At 42.5% G+C, this 24,279-nt stretch overlaps 1 long non-coding RNA gene across 1 annotated transcript in view; it reads left to right on the forward strand.

Annotated features, from left to right (window-relative positions):
• LOC117871365 overlaps positions 1-24,279 on the forward strand; it is a 46,101-nt gene that overhangs the window by 17,301 nt on the left and 4,521 nt on the right. The window contains exon 3 of the long non-coding RNA XR_004644205.1: positions 17,439-17,689. This is a non-coding gene — a long non-coding RNA (uncharacterized LOC117871365). The remainder of the gene's footprint in view (positions 1-17,438; positions 17,690-24,279) is intronic.

The raw sequence follows: 24,279 nt of genomic DNA on the forward strand, positions 1-24,279 counted from the left end.
CAGTGGCCAATGCCAGGTGCCCCAGAGGGAATGAACAGAACTGGTAATCATCAAATGATCTATCCCCTGTCGCCCATTCCCAGCTTCTGGCAAACAGAGGCTAGGGACACCAACCCTGTCCATCATGGCTAATAACCACTGATGGACCTATCTTCCATGAATTTATCTAGTTCTTTTTTTAACCTTGTTATAATTTTGACCTTGACAACATCTTCTGGCAAGGAATTCCATAGGTTGACGGTGCATTGTTTGAAAAAATACTTCCTTTTGTTTGTTTTAAATCTGCTGCCTATTAATTTCATTTGGTGGCACCTAGTTCTAGTGTTATGAGAAGGAGTAAATAACACTTCCTTATTTACTTTCTCCATACCAGTCATGCTTTTGTAGACCTCTATCATATCCCCCTTTAGTCATCTTTTTTCCAAGCTGAAAAGTCACAATTTTATTACTCTCTCCTCTTTGTTGCCCTTTTCTGAATCTTTTCCAAGTCCAATATATCTTTTTTTTTTTTTTTTTTTTTTTTTTTTTGAGATGAGACAACCACATCTGCACGCAGTATTCAAGATGTGGCCATACCGTGATTTGTATAGAGGCAATATGATTTTTTCTGTCTTATTATCTAGCCCTTTCTTCATTATTCCAACATTCTGCTCGCTTTTTTGACTGGATGTTTTCAGAGAACTATCCACAATGACTCCAAGATCTATTTCTTGAGTGGTAACAGCTAATTTAGACCCCATCATTTTATAGGTATATTTGAGATTATATTTTCCAATGTGCATTACTTTGCATTTATCAACATTGAATTTAATCTGCCATTTTGTTGCCCAGTCACCCAGTTTTGAGAGATCCTTTTGTAGCTCTTTGCAGTCTGCCTGGGACTTAACTATCTTTAGTAGTTTTGTATTATCTGCAAGTTTTTCCACCTCATTGTTTACCCCTTTTTCCATTTATGAATATGTTGAATAGGACTGGGCTCAGTTTAGATCCCTGGGGGAAACCACTATTTACCTCTCTCCATTCTGAAAACTGACCATTTATTCCTACCCTTTGTTTCCTATCTTTTAACCAGTTACCAATCCATGAGAGGACCTTCTCTCTTATCCCATGCCAGCCTACTTTGCTTAAGAGCCTTTAGTGAGGGACTTGGTCAAAGGCTTTCTGAAAATCTAAGTACACTATATCCACTGGATCCCTCTTGTCCACGTGCTTGTTGACCCCCTCAAAGAATTCTAGTGAATTGGTGAGGCATGATTTCTCTTTACAAAAACCATGTTGACTCTTCCCCAACAAATTATGTTCATCTATGTGTCTGACAATTTTGTTTGTTACTATAGTTTCAACCAGTTTGCCTGGTACTGAAGTCAGGCTTGCCAGCCTGTAATTGCCGGGATCACCTCTGGAGCCCTTTTTAAAAATTGGCATCACATTAGCTATTCTCCAGTCATTTGGTACAGAAGCTGATTAAAATGATAGGTTACAGATTACAGTTAGTAGTCCTGCAATTTCACGTTTGAGTTCCTTCAGAACTCTTGGGTGAATTCCATTTGGTCTCGGTGACTTATTACTGTTTAGTTTATCAATTTGTTCCAAAACCTCCTCTAATGACATCTCAATCTGGGACAGTTCCTCAGATTTGTGAGGAAAGAATGGCTCAGGTTTGGGACTCTCCCTCATCTCCTCAACCATGAAGACCGATGCAAAGAATTCATTTAGTTTCTCCGCAATGGCCTTTTCGTCTTTGAGTGCTCCTTTAGCATCTCAATCGTCCAGTGGCCCCATTGTTTGTTTAGTAGGCTTCCTGCTTCTGGTATTTGGTATTACTTTTCGAGTCTTTGGCTAGCTGTTCTCCAAATTCTTTTTTGGCCTTCCTAATTATATTTTTACACTTCATTTGCCAGAATTTATGTTCCTTTCTATTTTCCTTCCACTTTTTAACTTCCACTTTTTAAAGGATGCCTTTTTGCCTCACACTGCTTCTCTTACTTTGTTGTTTAGCTACGGCTATACATCCACCCACATCCACCTTTTGCTCCTTCAAGGATATGTTATTCATATACCATCTGCCCTTTGGAGAACACAATTTCTTTACTGCTCCTCCCTTATTCCTGGGGGAAGCAATCCAGTCCTGATCAGTAGCAGATTATCATTTCCCTCACAAGCACCCCTTCTGGTACCTTTGCTCTGTGGCATACAGTGAGTTGCAGTCTCTTTCCTTGATGGATTAGACTTTCTGAGGCACCTACCACCCTGGTATCTAACCTTCTGGGCCTTGGCCACTCTTCTCTTTTTCCATTACACAGTCGAAATATAGCATGTCTGCTGTGTTTTGGACTCTCAGTGGTTGTGCAAGATTCCACACCATTTGACATTTATGATGGATTTGGAAGCAATAGATAGATAGATAGATAGATTGTGTCTTTTACTGGTTCTTTATGATATATACAAAGAAAAGGGCCAAAAAGCTTTTTTTTTTTTAAACTTTAGCAATATCAAGTCTTGACTTCAGTCATTTTGCTTGAAGGCTTTCTGGAGAACCTTACAACTGTGAGTTTTCTCAGCCCTCATTTAAAAGGAGGTTGACTCTTTCATAAACAGTATTTCTCTCAAGTATTTTGCAGGAATTTGAGCTATACAAATAAAAGAGTTAAATTGTTTGACTAGACATCCCATCCTCTTTCTATTGAAGAGGTTTTAGTCTTCTTTTTCCCTTTTGATGTCATAATAATCCTACCAGTTCTCTCGTCTTCCAAGGGCTCATCAAGGAAAGATGTGGAAATCAGACCCTGACACTTCTAATTTTAAAAAAATGAAAATAAAAAAGCAAACCTATTTTTGAAAGACAGAATAAAAACGCGCTCTAATTTTTTTTATATCAAAAGAAAAAGGAGCACAAATAACAATTTTTCTTTAGGATTTCATCTTTAAGTTCCATTTCAATCTGTCTATTAGAGGATTGTCTCTTCCTTTTTTTAATAATGCAGCTGAAACAAGTCTGTTATCGAAGTTCCAAAAGCTTAATTTCATAATCATGTTCCACACAATATGTTCCATACATGTAAGTATATATCAAGCATGATACTGAATAGTATGCAAAATGCCATAGATTTCTGTTGCACTCTCCATTGACCAGAGCCATTGCAATGTCAACCGCACATAAGAATTTTTGCTGTCGGTGTTTTTTAAATGCCATACACTTTTCAAAAATACACAAAATATCAATTAGAGCACAGTGTCAGTTAGTATTCACTATTTCAACCTGCTACATTCACACAGAGCAGCTAATACATTACACTCTATTCAGGCTCTGGGACTAGCATGTCCTAGAATGAATACAAACAAGGGACAAAAAGCTTTTTTGTTTCAAGGTTCCACACATGTGGAATCAGTTACCAGTTGATTTAAGAACAATTGGGAGCTTTTCCCATTTTAAGATGGAACTGAAACAATACCTCATGATGACTAGAAGTTGTTGTAATTGTTGTTATTTTTGTGTTATCTTGGTTTATTGTTTATTTATATGCATTTGATTATCGCAGGTCATGCTTGAAAATGGGCTTTAATTTCAATGTATGTGCCCAGCTAGGAACTAAATAAATATATGTATATATATATCTCCGCTTTACTTGTTTACATCAGATGGCACAGCCATATGTATTCTGAATATATTTCTTGCCCTTATGTTTATGCCATCAATTAAGCCATCTGAGCTTAATTTCAACTTGACTTTTAAGTCTGCAGGACAAAGCAAACAAATATGCATTTAATAATATCAACCAAATTGTTGGTTAGCCCTAAAAGAACAAATAAAGTTAATGCTTTAACTAAGCCTTTTTTTTTCCGTTCTGTTGGTGTTTAAAGTAATACCCTTCACTTGTAGGATTTTACTACATTATTACATTGGCATTCTGTAATTTTACACTAGACATGCAATTATTTTTTGCATCACTAAAAGCAAAATGAGATATTTAAAAAACAATGATGGTTTCACTTGTGGGAAAAGACATTCTGGCATCAAGTGTTTATTATCACAGCTGATAAAGTACTGGCATGTTTAATTTACACTCTATCTCTGTATGATAAACATCTCTGTAAGTATTTCTACCTGTCTTTACATATCCAGAGTCATGGCAAGTAAACCAACCAATATACAAGGGGAACAGAGGGAATGAGAGAGAGTCATTATTTCATCTGTTCCATTTAGAAAAATCACAAGTCACAAAATGTGCAGCTGGGAAATGTGCTTGTCTCAAAGCTTCATATTTGTGACATATTAATTCATAAATAATTAAAGTCACATGGTCCTTCCTGATGGCAGTACCTGAGTATTCCTTTTACAGTACATCTACTTGTAATAGACGAGGTTAGAGTGGACAAGAGTAGATTTCATAAATCAGATAAAATAGCTCAATAAATCCAACACATCTTTTATTGTTTGTAACAGAAAACAAACTCAGTTATATAAGCAACATTTTTAAAGCACTTTTGATGTGATTTAGAAGCTGGGCGGATGTAGAAATAAAAGGCAGGGCTACGTTCTCTTTGGATATTGAATCCATGTTTAAAGGCTTTCTAGCAGTTGGGCCAAATGCTGCTCTGAGTTAAACCCTATGCACCCCCTTACATCTAGTCACTCAATACTTAAATCAAACAAGCCGATGTTTATATTGGAACTCTCACATGAGAAAATCGCCTGTGCTATTGTTGTCTAAATGCAGCTGTTTGCAAAAATATAGGCTCTCTCCCCCACCCACCCCCAAAAATTGTTTTTAGTACTCTGACTGCAGAGTGAATAATACAGTATGAAAGAAACCTGAAGGCGCCGTTATGGTCCATTGTGTCAATCCAGCTGCTACACATGCATATTAAGTCCACATTTAAAAATGCTTGTGAAGCTTTTTTCTGTTTGTTTTGTTTTGCAGTCCATTTTTAAACCTTTGTACTTCTCTCTCTTCCATTTTCAAAATACCTAAGCCATTAGACTACAGCGTGAACTAGTGCTTGGACAAATTCCAATTTAAATTGAAGCCATGTTAGTTACACAAGGGAAAGAATTTGTCTTAAAGCAGGTAAACTTTTTTTAAAAAAATCTCCTAAACATAAATATAGAAAACCAATATTTGCCTCAGTTGCTAAAAAAACATTTCTCCTTGTCTGAGATCTGTTTGCCAGGACCCAGCCAGCACTGGATTTCAACTTCTGAAAGGAGGAGTTTAGAACTGATAGCTGACTGACCCTTATTGTAGCTATAATAGTTCAAATAGCACCACAAATTTCTCTTGATAAGAAGAATACTCTGTTCAAATATCAAATTAATCTACCATAGACATATGGTTGTCATCCAAAATTATGTATTTCTAATAAGTCATTTGCTAGAATACTTTGAATTCAGGGAATCAATCTTGTGAGTTTAACATAAGTACAGCATCGCACATGAGAATGCCAACTTTAAACTGTTTAGTCTGGGAATTTATGACTGGCACTGGAATGGTTGTTGGCAGAAGATGGCAATGCAGGGAACTCATATACCTACTTCATTTCCAGTCTATTCCAGCAGATAGCATTAAGCAGTGGTTTGAGAACACTTAGAATTTCAGTAAAGTAAAACAAAAAATTCCTTTCACTGTATATTGGTGCTTCAGTTTGGCTAAATATTAATCTGATTTGCATTTCTAAACTAAGAATTTCTTATCTGTAATTAGATTATTAATACAAGTTGCTAGCATACTAGATAGTGAAACTGGCATTAATGGTTATTTTTAGATCTGTTGATACGCATTGTTTTGATGCATTTCAACAGGTCCAACCATGTTAGTAGGTCATGCCTTACATACACATGGAGGTAGGGCAACATGCTTCGTTCAAGAGATTGCTTTACGCACTATCACACCAGGAACACAAGATTCACAGTTTTAGGGAAAGACGTTGATCTGCTTATATGTTATATATAAGAAGCGAACTGTGTTGTTAATAGTTGTTGTTTTTTTGAAGAGGTGGGAAATGACCATTGTTTTGCAGGGGCTGAAAGCGGGGTGGGGGGAAGGAGGGTTATAAAGAACAAAGCCAAAATCCTGCCCATACCCAGAGAGACTTTCCAAAAGTTGGAGTGGGGCAGTGCCAACCACACATTTAGCCTAAGAACCATTCTGAGACTGGAATAGATCAGAGTGTTGCTTACTGCTCCTCTGGGTAAGAGCAGGGTTTTCCCCTTCCTCCCCCCAGCTAATACTTATGCACGAGTGACTAGCCAACCGGACCACTGGAAATGTGGTACTATCTCTAAAATTGTAAATAACTTTAAGTACTCATTTAAGACCAAAAAGCACTTCTGTACATTTTATTTTTGAAACACGTGCAGAGATTATATAATGCAAAATATTAATAGCAAATAAACCTTCCATTGTACTGCACAGGGTCATAGACTCATTTGCCAGTGAAGAGACCTCTAGTAGGTCATTTAGTTCAGTCTCTCTCCTCTTTCCCTCACATACTGTGTCAGGATTTATTTCATTAACCTTAAACCATTCCAGATAGATTGCCTTTAAATCTAGCCTTGAACAAATCCAGTGAAAATCCCTTGGCAGCTTGCTCCATGACCTAACTGTTCTTAGAGTTATGACGTTTTTCCTAATATTTAACCTATATGATCTATGTTGTAGCTGAAGCCATTACTTCTTGTTGTGTCCCCATTGACTAATGAGAATAATTGGTCCCTGTCCTCTTTGTATCATCCCTTATGCAGCTGTGGAGAGTTATGATTCTCCCTTTTGCCCTCTCTTCTCTAGACTGAACATGTCCAGTTCTCTTAATCGTTCCTCATGGGCCTTATTTTCAATACCTTTTATCATTTTTGATGTTCTTCTCTTAAGTCCTTCTAATTTGTCTATATCTTTTGAAAAATGTGGTAGCCCAAACTGAATGCAGAACTCTGAATGAGGCCTAGCAAGTGTCACATAGAGCGGAAAAACTGTCTCCCCTGTCTTACACGCCATACTCTAATTAACACAACCCAGTGTAGCACTTGTCTTTTTTGTGACAACATTGCATTTTTTACCCATTCAGTGTATCATTCGTGCATCTTTCTCTGTGATGCTCTTGTCTAGCCTTTAATTCCCACTTTACATTTGTATATTCTTGATTCTTTGAGGATTCTTTCTTCAAGCTGCTCCATCAGCTGCATGGAGCATCCATCTTCGCACGCTCACACGTGTCATGTCTTTGCCCTTATTTGTTTGCGAGTTTGTCTTATCTGTATAACTGGATTTCTGTCTTTAGCAATACCAACCTTTAGCCTTTTAGGTTTTTTTTTTAACATTTGTGTTATAGGGATCTTAAAAAGTCTTTATATATATCCAAACAAATTCACCACGGGAGGAGCTTGTGCGTATTTAGTCTAGTGATCCAACCAAGGAGACAAGGAGACAAGACTGGGTCCTAGTCTTAACTCTGCTGGTGAATTGCTCTGACTCAATCCTGCAAAGTGCTGACCGCTCTGGCTTGATCTCACAAAGTACTTAAGTATGCACTTAACTTTTAAGTATGTACATAGTCCCAGTAAACTCAATGAGATAGGTCATATTTTAAAAATTAAGCAAGTGAGGAAATACTTTGCACATTAGAGAATTGAAGCCTTAGCCTCAAGTTCCTCAGTTTATCCACCTGTAAAACAGATTCCTCAACTGATGCAAAGTGGGATGAGGGATGCACATTATTACTGTTTATTATTAATAGTGCATGAAAGCAAATGCTCCACGGTTACTGAGCTAATAAAGTTGTATACTTAACATGCACTGGAAATATGTGCCTGATTTAGTCTCTAAGGCCTTGTCTACACTACGAGAGTAGTTCGATTTTACTTAAATCGAATATTTGGAATCGATATTGCAAAGTCGAACGTGTGTGTCCACACTAAGGACAGTAATTCGACTTTGTGAGTCCACACTAACGGGGAAAGCGTCGACATTGGAAGCGGTGCACTGAGGGCAGCTATCCCACAGTTCCCGGAGTCCCCGCCGCCCATTGGAATTCTGGGTGGAGCCGCAAATGCCTTCTGGGTAAAAAAAAAAGGGGCCAGGGTGCTTTTGGGTAACTGTCGTCATCCGTCCATCACTCCCGCCCTCCCTCCCTCCCTGAAAGCGCCGGCGGGAAATCATTTCGCGCACTTTTCCAGTCATTGACAGCGCGGACGCCACAGCACTGTGAGCATGGAGCCCGCTGCAACCATCGCTGCAGTTGTGGCCGCTCTCAACGCCTCGCAGCTTATCATACAGGTTGCCCTGAGGCAGATGCAGAAAAGTCAGGCGAGGAGGCTACGTCAACGCGGTGATGGCCTGAAGTCTGAGAGTAGCACAGACCTCTCAGAAAGCAGGGGACCCAGCGCCGAGGACATCACGGTGGCAATGGGTCATGTTGATGCTGTGAAACGGCGATTCTGGGCACAGGAAACAAGCACTGAGTGGTGGGACCGCATAGTGCTGCAGGTCTGGGATGAATCACAGTGGCTGCGAAACTTCCGCATGCGGAAGGGAACTTTCCTTGAACTTTGTGAGTTGCTGTCCCCTGCCCTGAAGCGCAATGACACCCGGATGCGAGCAGCCCTGACTGTCCAGAAGCGAGTGGCCATAGCCCTCTGGAAGCTTGCAACGCCTGACAGCTACCGGTCAGTCGCGAGCCAGTTTGGGGTGGGCAAATCTACCGTGGGGGTTGTTGTGATGCAAGTAGCCAAGGCAATCGTTGATGTACTGCTGCCAAAGGTAGTGACCCTGGGAAACTTGGAGGCGATCATAGATGGCTTCGCAGCGATGGGATTCCCAAACTGCGGTGGGGCCATAGATGGAACTCACATCCCTATCCTGGCACCGGACCACCAGGCCAGCCAGTACATTAACAGAAAGGGCTACTTTTCCATGGTGCTGCAAGCACTGGTGGACCACAGGGGATGTTTTACCAACATCAATGTCGGATGGCCGGGCAAGGTTCATGACGCTCGTGTTTTCAGGAACTCTGGTCTGTTTAGACGGCTGCAGCAAGGTATTTACTTCCCGGACCACAAAATAACTGTTGGGGATGTGGAGATGCCTATAGTGATCCTCGGGGACCCAGCCTACCCGCTAATGCCCTGGCTCATGAAGCCCTATACAGGTGCCCTGGACACTGAAAAAGAACTCTTCAACTACCGGCTGAGCAAGTGCAGAATGGTGGTGGAGTGTGCTTTTGGACGTCTCAAGGGGAGATGGAGAAGCTTGCTGACTCGCTGTGATCTCAGCGAAACCAATATCCCCATTGTTATAGCAGCTTGCTGTGTGCTCCACAATCTCTGTGAGAGCAAGGGGGAGACCTTTATGGCGGGGTGGGAGGTTGAGGAAATTAGCCTGGCTGCTGATTACTCACAGCCAGACAGCCGGGCGATTAGAAGAGACCAGCGGGAAGCGCTGTGCATCCGGGAGGCTTTGAAAGCAAAGTTCCTGAGTGAGCAGGGTAACCTGTGACTTTCTAATTTTGTGTACAGAGAAGCCTTCACCCCACTTCCAACACACGTTTCAAAATAAAAATAGTTCTACTTTGTTAAAGCACACCGTTTTCTTTAATACTGTTTTCGCGGGAATTTTTTAAAACTGGGACGCAGACTGTGGTGCGGAGCGGGTGTAGTGTAGTCGCGCGAATGCAGCTTCTAAACTCAAGGACTGACAGGCTCCGCTGCGGTGGGATGGTTCTTTCAACGGAGCCTGTCACCCCTCCTGATACGGACTGTGTGTATGGGGGGTCTATGTGAGTTTGTGGCAGGGGGGGGACGGTTACAGATCCCCTGCTGTGTGGCTCTGTGATCCTGCCTAAGGACCGCCGCTTAAGATCTCTAACTGCCCTCCCCTGACACAAAGTCACAGAGCAACCCACCCCCCACCACATAACATGAAAAGAACCTCCCAGACTAACCAGGGTAAGTAGTCACTGCATCACTGCACTATGTATGTGCCCTGCTGCTGTGCCTGCCCCCGACTATGTACCCTGCCAAAGGTGACTGTTCTGTCCAATTACCAACCCCCTTTCCCCCCCCCCTCCAAAAGAACATGATGGAAACAGTAGTTAACAGAAACATATTTTTTATTATCAACTACACATGGGACTGGGAAGTGAAACTTGGACGGGGGCTTGTGTCAGGCGGGAAGGAAAGAACTTGTCAAACTTTGGGGAATGAGAGCCTTCTGCTGCTCGAGCTCTCTGCAGGGGTGGAGTGAGAGTTAGCAGGGACTCTGCCGCCTCTCCTTCTGTGCACTTTGGGTGAAGGGAGTATGGGACTTGGTGGCGGGGGAGGGCGGTTAGAGATGGACTGCAGCGGGGCTCTGTCCTCCTGCCTCCGTTCCTGCAGAACATCCACAAGGCGCCGGAGCGTGTCCGTTTGCTCCCTCAGTAGTCCAAGCAGGGTTTGAGTCGCCTGCTGGTCTTCCTGACGCCACCTCTCCTCCCGATCCATGTTGGCTTGGTGCATTTGGGACAAGTTCTCCCGCCACTGGGTCTGCTGTGCTGCCTGGGCTCGGGAGCAGGCTATAAGCTCTGAGAACATGTCCTCCCGTGTCCTCTTCTTCTTATGCCTAATCCTCCCTAGCCTCTGGGAGTGTGATGACAGGCTAGGTTGTGAGACAGTCGCAGATGGGGCTGTGGGAATGGGAAAAAGGGAGTGAATTCCTCAGAAAGATAAATGTAGTTGTGAACAAAAAACATAGTCTTTCTCTGTGAACAGGACCATGCACAGCACCTATCACATGCGCACTCAGCACAAGGTCGAATTCTCGGCCTTCGCATTCAGTGTCTGGGGTTTTGCAGAGCACTTTTGAGAACCCTGTCAGGACAACGGAATTGCTCTTGCACGCAGACATGGTAAGCCGTAGATTCGTGGCAGCTTAAAACTTTAATATTAGCAATGGCCTCATTTCACATTGAAATCAATGTCGGTCCCTGCTGCCAGCAATCCGGCAAGCAGGAAGTCTGCTCCTGTCCCACACCCTCGCGGCTGTCCCCGGGAACGATCCCTTTCGGCTGACCCTCTCCCGCCTCCACCGCGTGGCTGCAAACCAGCGGTTACAGTTCTGTAAAGGAACGGTAAAGCAGTCCCAACACTAACATTCCCCTACCTCATTCAAAGCAGGTCATCATGAGCGACATCACCCTCATGAGGATCTCTGAGAGCGACAGACAGAGAATGCTCCGGGAAAGCCTTCAAAGACCAGGGCCGTATGCCGCCATGCTGTGCCAAGCAATGATTCCGGAGTACTTGCTAGTCTCGTGGCGCGGCAACGTGTCCTACTACGGAGGACCCAATAAGGCCGCTCTCCCCAAGAACCTAATGCAGCGGATTTCAAATTACCTGCAGGAGAGCTTCCTTGAGATGTCCCAGGAGGATTTCTGCTCCATCCCCGGACATATAGACCGCATCTTACTGTAGCTGCAGTAGCAGGGACTAAACAGTAGAGCGGCTTGGGCAGGACAATCATGCAAAACCGGACATTGCTAGATTTTTTTCAAATAGTTGCACTGCCCATGACTGAACCGTTAAGTTAATCAAACTAATCATGAGAAACCCATTTTTTAAATTGTTAATAATCATGTTCTGTTACAAATAAATGTTTAGATGTTTACAACACTTACTGGATAATCCTTTACCAGATTCTGTGTCCGGGGTAACGGCTGGGGAGGGTTGGTAGGGGATCTCTGTAAGGGTGATGAAGAGATCCTGGCTGTCGGGGAAATCAGCGTTGTGAGCGCTGTCGACTGCCTCGTCCTCCTCATCTCCTTCCTCATCTTCCCTGTCCGCTAACATGTCCGAGGATCCGGCCGTGGACACTATCCCATCCTCAGAGTCCACAGTCAGTGGTGGGGTAGTGGTGGCGGCCGCACCGAGGATGGAATGCAGTGCCTCGTAGAAACGGGATGTCTGGGGATGGGATCCGGAGCGTCCGTTTGCCTCTTTGGTCTTCTGGTAGCCTTGCCTCAGCTCCTTGATTTTCACGCGGCACTGCGTTACATCCCGGCTGTATCCTCTCTCTGCCATGTCTTTAGAGATCTTCTCATAGATCTTTGCATTCCGTCTTTTGGATCGCAGCTCGGAAAGCACGGACTCATCGCCCCACACAGCGATGAGATCCAAGACTTCCCAATCAGTCCATGCTGGGGCCCTCTTTCTATTCTGAGATTGCACTGCCATCAGTGCTGGAGAGCTCTGCATCGTTGCCAGTGCTGCTGAGCTCGCCACGATGTCCAGACAGGAAATGAGATTCAAACTGGCCAGACAGGAAAAGGAATTCAAATTCAAATTTTCCCGGGGCTTTTCCTGTGTGGCAGTTCAGAACATCCGAGCTCTTACTGCTGTCCAGAGCGTCAACAGAGTGGTGCACTGTGGGATAGCTCCTGGAGCTATTAGCGTCGATTTCCATCCACACCTAGCCTAATTCGACATGGCCATGTCGAATTTAGCGCTACTCCCCTCGTCGGGGAGGAGTACAGAAGTCGAATTAAAGAGACCTCTATGTCGAACTAAATACCTTCGCGGTGTGGACGGGTGCAGGGTTAATTCGATGTAACGGCGCTAACTTCGACATAAACGCCTAGTGTAGACCAGGCCTAACAGAGTTGGAAGATCAACACTGGCAGTATTGCCAATACCAAATGTTCAAAAATCATACCAGGTCCCAAAAAATAATGAGACTATCTTAAAATCATGATAGATAAATAAAATTAGATTATAATTTGACTCCTAGTCTCTGAGCTTTTAAGGTTAACTCACTTCCCATATTAAAACTTTTTTTGGAAACGATGAGAGCAAGAATCTTCCTTTAGAAAGAAAAGAAAGGAAAAGAAAGCTGAGAATCTCACACAATCTTTTGAGTCTGAGAGCTCGGGTGTTAAGAACAATAATTATAATAACACCTTGCTTTTATCTGGTGTTTTTCATCCATAGATCTCAATGCGCATTTCAAATGATATCACTAGCATTAGTCCCCTTTGACTGAATGGGAAACTGAGGCACAGGAAGCTGTAGTGACTTGTCCAAGGTCACCCAGCAGAACCCAAGTCTCCTGATTCCCCATTCAGTGCTCTGTTCACTAGGTCACACCAAATATTGCAAGATTCATGATAAAATCTTGAGAGCTAGCAACACTATACCAGCATATGAGTAGGAGGGATTGCTCTGTGGTTTGAGTATTGGCCTGCTGAACTCAGGGTTGTGAGTTCAATCCTTGAGGGGGCCATTTAGGAATCTTGGACAAAATAATCTGTCAGCGACAGTACTTGGTCCTTCTGTGTAGGAAGGGGATTGGACTCCATGACCTTTCAAGGTTCCTTCCAGTTCTATTATCCTAGCATGCCATCCTAGCTTATATTAGCAAAAAAGTGATTTAAGCATCATAGCTTATACCAGGTTCAGCAAACCAAATAAGCTTACCAGCAAAAGTACTTTTATGCCAGTATAACTCTACCTATACTTGGGGCATTTGCCAGTATAGAAATGTTGTTAAAAATAAAAGTCACACCCCAAACCATCATTGCTGTAACAACACACGTTTCTAGTGTAGACCTGCCTTAGATTCCTGCTAACAGAAAACTTGCAATTGCTTATGCATGTGAGTAACTTTTCTCATGTGAATAGTAATGGGACTATTAACATGCATGTGTGTAGGACTGTGACCTACCTTATTAAAGACCAAGGCCATCTCAGCCATAGTGGGAGTTAAATCCAAAACATTGAGTCATGATAAGGGTCAATTAAAGGCCAAACAAAGCTGTATCTCCCAGGATAAATTATCATACACAATATTTTCTTTTGGAGCAATTAATACTTTGTAAGGATCATTTGAATACTCATATCTCCTTTTCTAAACACTTGCTTCGATATATTCAAAGCTAGCTACTTGTTTCAGGAAATCTTACTTTCCACGAATACAAAGAATCGGTCTTTCATCAATACATATGTACCAGTACATTCACTTTCCCTGAAGAAATTGTGTCTGTTGCTGTGTTCAACTAGACTGAAAGGTAAGAAGAAGTTTAGCTTTGAAGCTAAATTTGAAGACCATATCTTGGGCTTTCATGGCATCAGGGCCATTATTTGCCATTACTATCTTATTGTGGATGAAAAACATCATGAAGCCTTTGGATAGTCACAAGATTCCATTACTCTGTTGGACAAACTTATTTGTATAGTATACAAATAGTATAACAAAAATTATGATAACAATTCTATTAAGTAGTCTTCCACCAGAGCTGTGTGGATACTGCAAAAATAATTCCACAAAACTTAGTTCACATTGTTTCAATATTCATGGAAAAATGTTAAATCAATATTAGAAAATATTCATAGAAAGTGAATTTTCTATTCTTAAGCATGATAATTTACCCTCCCCAAAAAACTGATTCTAGGAATTATATTTTTCCAGTCAGAGAAACGCACCATAGGAAGTGTCCAGTTATGAATAACCAACACAGAAATACTGAGTATCAAATACTTGCAATGAACTGCTCACGAATGAGACACCTTCCAAGAATCATTAGCAAACATCATTCAGGGAATAATTTTGGATAATGAATAAATCTGAGAAAGTCATACTCTCCCATGTTGTATGCAGTGTTGTAACCGTGTTGGTCCCAGGATATTAGAGAGACGAGGTGGGTGAGGTAATATCTTTTACTGGACCAACTTCTGTTGGTGAGAGAGACAAGCTTTCAAACCACACAGAGCTCTTCCTCAGGTCTGGGAAAGGTCCTTAGAGTGTCACAGCTAAATACAATATCAAAGAGATAGTTTAGCCTAAGTAGTTAACACATATTTTAAGGTTTTAGGACTCTGCGAGATGGGAGGGTCCCAGAACTCGGGCTCCAGCCCGAGCCTGGAAGTTTACATAGCAGTGAAACAGCACTGCAGCCCAAGCCCCGTGAGCCCAAGTCAGCTGGCACCGGCAGGCCGTAGGTTTTTCTTTGCTGGGTGAACATGCCCATAGTTGCTATTGGGGCATTTAGTGCACCGGATGAGGTACACCACATGTTGTGATAGGCATGTGTAGTACCCATGGATCTTGAAAGATGTGTTGTGGGGGGAGTTGATCATTGTAGCTGTGGAGATATGTCTGCAGGTTTTGCATCTGTTGTTCTGGCAGGGTCTGGTGACATTTTGAGTTGGTGTGGCCTGGTCTGTGGGGACCTTGCTTCTGATCATGAGCTTGGAGATGTTGGAGGATTGCTTGAAGGCCAGAAGATGGGGTTCAGGAAAGATTTCTTTCAGGATGGGGTCTCCTTTGAGTATGGGTTGTAGTTGTTTGATGATACCCTGTCTGGGTTCCAGTGTGGGGTGGTAGGTGACAACTAGGGGTGTGAGATCAAAGGGGATTTTATTTCTGTATTGAAGCAGGTTCTCTTGGGACATTTGGGTAGCCCCTTCCATGATGCGATCTACTTCTTTGGTGGAGTGTCCTTGTTTGGTGAAGGCCATAGGTGGTGTGTGACTTTTACATTTGGGGAGGCTGGGTGTGAACGCTGGAAGCTCCCTAGAAGTGTGGAGGCCATCAGCTCCCAGACTGCAGCCCCACCCCTCCTGCTCTGCTCCAAGGCCCTGACCCTGTTCAGCCTCCTCCCCCCGATGCCACACCCATGCTCCACCCCCATTCCTCCCCAAGGCCTGCTCCCACTCTGATTCCCGGGACAGGGTCTTCTGTGACCATATCAACATACACATATTTTTCAGGGCAATATCTCTTGTACTCCACTGAATGTGGCTCATGTCATTTCAAAGTTACCTTTCTAAGCATTTTTTCCATGCGTTCCAAGAGAAACTATGGCCTTCCTTTCCTTCTAGTGACTTGAAAGTAGATCTGACCAAAATATTAAAATATTCCATACTAAATATGTTGTGTTTCTTTTGTTTTCAAGGAGGTTTTTTTTGGGAGAAGGGCTGAGCTTTTCCAGATGTGTATTTTTATGGAAAGGTTGTTCTAAGTTTTCATATGCCTTCCTACAAGAAATGTCTAATCATATGTAATCTCACAAGAAAATAGCCTCACAAATCCAAAATTTAAAAGAATTGAGGGGGGGGGGAAATTCCATGGATTTCTGTGGGGTTCTGGATGTTTCAAACTAGTTTATCCCAATTCTACATGAAAGATTGGTTTTAACTTCCTGATACAAGTTATTTTGCTACCTTAGAAATATGTTAGCTAAGTCATGAAGATGAACTATGAAATAGTCAGAATTAAGCACTTTTATGGCACATAATGTTATTGCCTATGATGTATTCAAGAGAGTGAGTCTGCCCAAGATATGGTCTTCAAAATATTTCCCTGTGTATTATATATATGGCTAGCTTGTTTATATAGATTTAGACTTCAATTTTTTTACTATTGTCTCTGAACACACTATTGTGGTTGTGTTCTCATGAACCTTTAATGCAGCCCTTTGGCGGATGTACAGAAGAGATCTCGAACAGAGCTCAACATTTTCCATATGATGTGAACTGTACATTTAATTCCCCTCTACTCCTCATTTTTAATACTTGCAGGCACATTATTCACCAAATGCAAGAAGATCATCCTCCATTATGCCTGCATAATCAAGGGTTAATTTTAGTCTTCATGGATTTGTCAATATTATTCAAGAAAAGCAGGTAACTGAAACACATTAGTTTGCCCCTTTCTGCCATATATCTTTTATCTCACTGCTAAAGTTTTACATTAGCAATGGAGTTTTAACTTTTTGTTCCTCGGAATTCAACTCCTTGATGGTCATGTAATAGATGATCTAGATTTTACTGCAAACAGACTTACAGTAATGACCACAAAGATATTTATAGCTGCTACCAGGATCCTAAACACATGAAAATTTCCAGTCCCAGCAGGCTAGCTTTGAAAGCACTGAAAGAAAGAGCTGCAAAAGTTGGAAGTTCTCTGCTGAAATCAAAACCTAAATGTTCATTTACCACCCAAGATTTTCCATAAAACCTTCCACTCATCGCAGGAGAGTTCACATTTAGGTTTAAATGTTTCAATAACCATAACACAAAGGAGCACTTTATTATGTGTGTTTATTTCTGAATGAACCTGGGTACTGCCATTCTATCTCCATCAAAAGTGATGGGTTTTCTCTCTCTCTCTCTTTTTATTCAGTTTGGGTATAAAAAGATACCATTACTTCATGAAGGGAAACTATATTCAAATATTGTTAATTAAATGGGTGAACGAATGTCAGTGTTAATGTATAGGTACATAAAAAGAATCATATTTTGCAGCTATTACAAGGCTCCTTAAAGAGCACACGTTTTTCTGTATTAAATCTATGGTAATTGAAAGCTACATAATCAAAAACACTTTGTAAGCTTGGCAGCCATATAGTACGGAATGTTTAAAATAAAATGTCTGAATGGAAAGTTCAGTTTTGTTTTGTTGTTTTTTTTCCTCCAGGGTCATCGTGGTAAGGGAAATATTTTTATCTGGGCCTCAGGAAATGGTGGTCTGGCTAATGATCACAGCAGTACTGAGGGTTCTGTGAACAGTATTTGCACATTGGCAGCTGGTGCCATCACTGACCTCCACCTCACAACTCCCTCTACAAGGTCTGCTCAGCAATGATAGCTGTGGTCCCTACAGAAGTATCCGGTGAGGTACCAGTGTGTAGGACAGGACCCTGAAACAGGACTTCAATTTAGAGCAGGGTGAGTCGCAATGTGTGAATAAAATATTGATGTGGCCAGCCAGGCACCCTGCCGCTGTGATATTTCAACAGAAATTCAGCAAGAGGCCATTATGCACCTCACCTTTTTATATAAACAAGCATATGTGCTAAGGAATGTAGAGACCTCGAATAGCGATGGATCTTGAATCCGAATCTCTGTGCTTTGCAGGTGAATGCTCCGTCACTCACACTGCAGGAGCAGTGTCATTGTCTCAGATTAGCAGAAAGGGTGTACATTTTCCAAAGGCACTTGCACTACATTTCACTCTTCTCTTCAATACGCTGCAAAAGTTTCTTCTATCCCCTTTCTAAAATAAAGAACACCATCTTTTTTCACCCTTCAAAATTAGTGCACTGTAAATCTACAGATTTACTGAGATTCCTTAGCTATAATTCTATCCATTCCAGACACTTTACAAACTGTTTACCCCATCCTCAAGTTCTACAAAGATTGTGCAATAAGAATGTTGACTTTAGCTATTAGGCTTACATTATGCACATTTCCTCAATTGCCAAAGGATACTCCCTGCATAAAGTTGATGTACTGTGCCACTTTCCAATTTAATCAACACTCTGTGCATCTCTAATAACCCTCAAAAAATACTTAACAGATACCTTTTTTTGTTAGTCTTCTTTCCTTCAACACTAATGCACTTCATCCTTGGAAAACTGTTATACGTAAACTGTTATTTTCATTTTACCAATGCATCACATTATATCATGATCTTGTACATCCACAAATATTTTCTAAAGACTTTTAGTTCAAGGTTGTATCAACATTTCTGTACCTTGCATTATCTCCAGGTTTTGCTAAAACATGACAAAATTTACTCTGTTTCCTATCATTTTGACTTTTTATTTTGATCTCAAGTTTCTTTTTGCATTTCTAAATGTAGCATCTTTTACATTCTCTGTGGGATATATCCAGATGGGGAATTCTTACACTGAGTGTTATATTTTGAAATGTAAAAAGACTCTCAAATAAGACACTCAAGCTCCAGCTGTCAGAGACTGGGACATGGGTGGTTGAGCCTACTGGTTGCAGCTGGCTTCGGTAGCCAGGAATCAAAGCTGAAGGTCAGAACCAGGAAGCATGGCAAGACAGGACCAGGTTTATCTCAGCAGTGGGTGAATGCTTTGAGCAGCCACTGAACTGCCGCTGCTGCTGGGTTTATGAGCCACTCTCCTTGCTCTTCCACCCAATCAGGTGGTTTAGCCAACTAGGCAGCATACTACAGGTCAGCTGTGTTGTTAGAGTGCCTGGAGATTGGCTCTGCTGCAGGCCCTGATTCCCAGAAACAAACTCTAGCATTTCTCTTTTTGTGGGAATACAAATTTAAGCTGGCAACTGCTATCCAATAATTTTAAAGTAGACCACTAAAGTGGATTATTCACATAAAATGCCATTATGTAACATATTAAAAATATAACATACGTTATATTAACTAGAAAATGAGTTTTGACTACCTCAAATTCTGGACTAGTTTTGGATTTTTCTGCTCCAAACTATGTGCATTGCCACTAGTAATAATTAAAGTGATTGGGATTCCTATCACATAATGTCACATAAGTCAGCATGAATTCGATACGTGGGAAGCTACTGGAGCAATGTATAAAACGTTCATTTTGCAAATACCTGCAGGATGAAGGGGTAATCACTAGCAGTCAGCATGGATTTACCAAGAACAAATCATGTCAAACCAGCTTGATTTCCTTCTTTGATAGGGTAACTGGTTTGGTGGATAGGGGGAATGTGGTTGATATAGTGTATCTGGACTTCAGCAAGGCTTTTGACATAGTCCCACATGACAGTCTGATAAGTAAGCTGGAGAAATGCAGGCTTGGCAGAATTACCATTAGGTGGATACATAACTGGTTAAACAACTGCAAACAAAGAGTAACTATTAATGGAAGGATATCAGATTGGAGGGAGGTCTCAAGTGGGGTTTCACATGGATCTGTTCTGGATCTGGTGTTTTTTAACATCTTTATTAATGACATGGATATAGGAATAAAGAGCATATTGATCAAATTTGCAGATGACACAAAGCTGGGGTGGGGGGAGTTGCTAACACTTTGGAGGCTAGAGCTAAAATTCAGAGGGATCTTGATAAATTGGAGAACTGAGCTATAGACAACAAAATGAAGTTCAACAAAGACAAAAGTAAGGTGCTACACTTAGGGAAGAAAAAACACAGAATACAGGGATAACTGCCTTGGCAGCAGCACTGCGGAAAAGGATCTGGGAGTCATGGTGCATCACAACCTCAACATGAGTCAGGAATGTGATGCTGTTGCAAAAAAAAACAAATGCAATTTTAGGTTGCATTAACAGAGGTATTGCATGCAAGTCACAGAAGGTGGATAGTACCACTCTACTTGGCACTGGTTAGGCCTCAGCTGTGTAGAAAGGATGTGGAGAAACTGGAAAGGATCCAGAGGTGAGCAACAAAGATGATCAAAGGTATGGAATGCAAGCCATATGAGTAAAGGCTGAAGGAACTGGGTATGTTTAGTTTGGAAAAGATGAGATTGAGGGAGGACACAATAGCGGTCTTCAAATACTTGAAAGGATGCCATAAAAAAGATGGAGAAAAGTTGTTCTCTTTTTCCACAGGGGGCAGGACAAGAGGCAATGGGTTCATACTACAGCATAGCAGATTTAGATTAAATCTCAGGGAAAAACTTCCTAACTGTAAGAAGAGTGGGACAATGGTCACAGACTCTCTAGGGAAGTTGTGGAATCTCCTTCACTGGAGGTTTTCAATTGGAAGCTGGATGTCCATCTGTCTGGGATGGCTTAAACACAATAAATCCTGCATTTTGGAAGGGGGTTCGACTAGGTGATCCTTGTGATCCCTTCTAACTCTAGGATTCTTGCATCTGAAGAAGTGAGGTTCTGACCCACGAAAGCTTATGCTCCCAGTACTTCTGTTAGTCTCAAAGGTGCCACAGGACCCTCTGTTGCTTTCTAGGATTCTGAGTACTGAAAATGGAACTTTCACTGTAGCACCTTGTAGTATAGGTAGACCTAGTGAGACTGGAATGGATGGAAGAAGATTGGGAGTTGGAGGATAGTTTGGTGAGTAGGCATTAGAGGGTGGAGATTGGGAGTTGGACTGGTAGGGTCTGGGGAGACTGGGAATCGGAGGGGAAGACTGGGACTGGCTGAACAAAGAGGCTGGGAGCTGGGATTTGGATTCAGTGTGGGAGACAGGGCTGGGGGGCACTGGGAGCCAATTTTCTGGGAGGGAAACACTGACATTAGCTGAGGAGCTGGGAGTGGGGAGAGATTGGAATTGCCTGGACAAGGAGACTAGGTCTGGGAACCAGTGGGAGAGGGAAGGGAAAGAGAAGAGACAGATTTGACAAGGAGCTGAAGTGAGGGAAGAACTGGGACCAGCTGGTCAAAGAGAGTGGGACAAGGAGCCAGAGTGGGTATGGGGAGAGGCTGAGATTGGATGACGAGCCAAAGGGATTGACTCTGGGGCGGGGTGCCAGTGGAGTGGGAGTTGGGTGTGGGGGAAGGAAGAGACAGATCAGATAAGGAGCTGGGAAGAGGGAACTGGGACTGACTGGGTAAAGAGATTGGATGTGGGGAAGGGGAGAAACTGTGAGTTGAGGGAGAGAGTGGAACTCTGAGAGCAAACCTAAAGGGGAAGACTAGGACTGGCGGACTCAGGAGATCGGGACTCTGATGAAAGTCTCAGGGCTTGTCTTCACTACCCGCCTGGATTGGCGGGTAGAAATCGATCTCCCAGGGATCGAATTATCGTGTCTCATCGGGACGCGACAATCGATCCCCGAATTGATGCACATACTCCACCAGCGCAGGTAGGAGTACGCGCCGTCGACAGGGGAGCCGCGGCGGTTGATTTGCCACTGTCCTCACAGTGGGGTAAGTCGGCTCGGATACGTCGAATTCAGCTACGCTATTCGCTTAGCTGAATTTGTGTATCTTAAATCGATCCCCCCAGTGTAGACCTAGCCTCAGGAATGCAGAGTGGGACTGTGTAGACAAGTAGAATGAGACTGGGATGAGTCAGGGTAGGGAAGAGACAGGACTGGGTCAAAAATAACGAGGAGTTCTTATGGCACCTTAGAGACTAACATTTATTTGGGAGTTATTTGGGGTAGTGGTGGCAGAGCGTGGGCGGGGATTTAAAGGGCTCGGAGCTCCGGCAGCGGGACTCAGGTGGTGCTTTAAAGGGCTCCCCGCAGCGTACCATACCGTACCGTACCGGCTTGTGTACTGATGAGTGTGTTAGCTAAGTCTTGTTAAAAACTTTTTCAATGGAAAATTTGAGGGGGTTTACAAAACCTTTTTTTTTTTTTTTTTAAGTGTCCACTTTCTGTGGAAATTTTTGATTCTTTCAGTCCCAAATAAAATTATTTTTATTTGGAAATGCTTCTGCAGGACCTCATGAGAGTTGTGATTTGGGTGCCTTGTGTTCCCATTCCCCTTTATAGGTTGGGCTCCACAACTGGACTTTATATCCATGATGCACCAGGCCAGGGGACTCCCATGGTGCACCACATGGCTTGCCAAGAAGGAAGACCATGGTACATTATGGAAGATACAGTCCAGCCAGAATCTCTGGCTTATAGAGGAGAATGGAGGCATGAAGCACCCAAACTACATCTCTTATGATACACCACATTGGCATTTCCAAATAGAAATGTTTTAGTTTTTGACTGATAAATTTTGATTTCCGATTTTTTGCCACAATGTAAAAAATGTCCACAGAAAACACTGTTTTCTGACAAGCTCTAGTGTTAGCTATAATACACTGCATTTGATAGAAATTATGCCGTACCTCCTGTATCTATTTCCATCTGTAATGGTTGTCCTTTCAATAATGGAATCACAGAGGATTTGTGCAAAAAATCACTCATAGTGAGGATATGCAAAAATACATAGAATCCAAGAATCAGTAGAACTAATACTGAGGCTATAGAATCAGGACTGGAAGGAACCTCAAGAGGTCATTTATTCCAGTCCCCTGCACTCATGGCAGGACCAAGTATTATCTAGACCATCCTGATAGGTGTTTGTCTAACCTGCTCTTAAAAATCTCCAATGATGGCGATTCCACAACCTCCCTAGGCAGTTTATTCCAGTGCTTAACCACCCTGACAGTTAAGAAGTTTTTCCTAATGTTCAACCTAAACCTCCTTTGCTGCAATTTAAGCCCATTGCTTCTTGTCCTATCCTAAGAGGTTTAGAAAAACAATGTTTCCCCTCCTCCTTGTAACAACCTTTTATGTACTTGAAAACTGTTATCATGCCCCCTCTCAGTCTTCTCTTTTTCAATTTTTTCAATCTTCCCTCATAGGTCATGTTTTCTAGATCTTCAATCATTTTTTGTTGCTCTTCTCTGGACTTTCTCCAATTTGTCCACATCTTTCCTGAAATGTGGCACCCAGAACTGGTCACAATACTCCAGTTGATTCCAAATCAGCACTGAGAAGAGTGGAAGAATTACTTCTTATGTCTTGCTTACAACACTCCTGCTAATACATCCCAGAATGGTGTTCACTTTTTTTGCAACAGTGTTGCACTGTTGACTCATCTTTAGCTTGTGGTCCACTATGACCCCCAGATCCCTTTGCACAGTACTCCTTCCTAGGCAGTCATTTCCCATTTTGTATGTGTGTAACTGATTGTTCCTGCCTAAGTGGAGTACTTTGCATTTGTCCTTATTGAATTTCATACTATTTACCTCAGACCATTTCTCCAGTTTGTCCAGATCATTTTGAATTATAATCCTATGTTCCAAAGCACTTGCAACCCCTCCCAGCTTGGTACTGTCCACAAACTTTATAAGTGTACTCTCTATACCAGTGGTGGGAATCTGATTGTGGGCCATGAGACATTTTGCTGACATTGACCGTCCGCAGGCTCGGCCCCCCCCACAGCTCCCAGTGGCTGCGGTTTGCCGTTCCCGGCCAATGGGAACTGCGGGAAGCGGCAGGCCGCAGGGACGTGCTGGCCACCACTTCCCTCATCTCCCATTGGCCGAGAACGGGAGCTAAGGGGTACCATGCCTGCAGATGGTCAACGTCATAAAAATGTCTCATGGGCCGCATGCGGCCCGCAGGCCGCAGGTTGCCTACCACTGCTCTATACAATTATCTAAATCATTGATGAAGATATTGAACAGAACCAGACATAGAACTGATCCCTGCAGGACCCCACTCATTATGCCCTTCCAATATGACTGTGAACCACTGTGAACCACTGATAACTACTCTCTGGGAATGGTTTTCCAACCAGTTTTGCACTCACTTTATAGTAGCTCCATCTAGGGTGCATTTCCCTAGTTTGTTTATGAGAAGGTCATGCGAGTCAGTATCAAAAGCATTACTTACGATATTCCATGTTTGCCACTTCTCCCCTATTCACAAGGTCATGTCTTCTTCTGAGTTATCTGTCCATCTTGGTCCTGTTACTGGGTATTTTATCACTTTTTAATGCCCTGTTTCATTAACTTTCCCAGTCCCAGTCTTTCCTGTAGACACTTTTTTCATACCTGCAGGGATGCTCAATGTGCCCCTTTCTTTTTTCTT

This window comes from Trachemys scripta, chromosome 1, assembly GCF_013100865.1.
Source record: "Trachemys scripta elegans isolate TJP31775 chromosome 1, CAS_Tse_1.0, whole genome shotgun sequence".
NCBI lineage: Eukaryota > Metazoa > Chordata > Testudines > Emydidae > Trachemys > Trachemys scripta.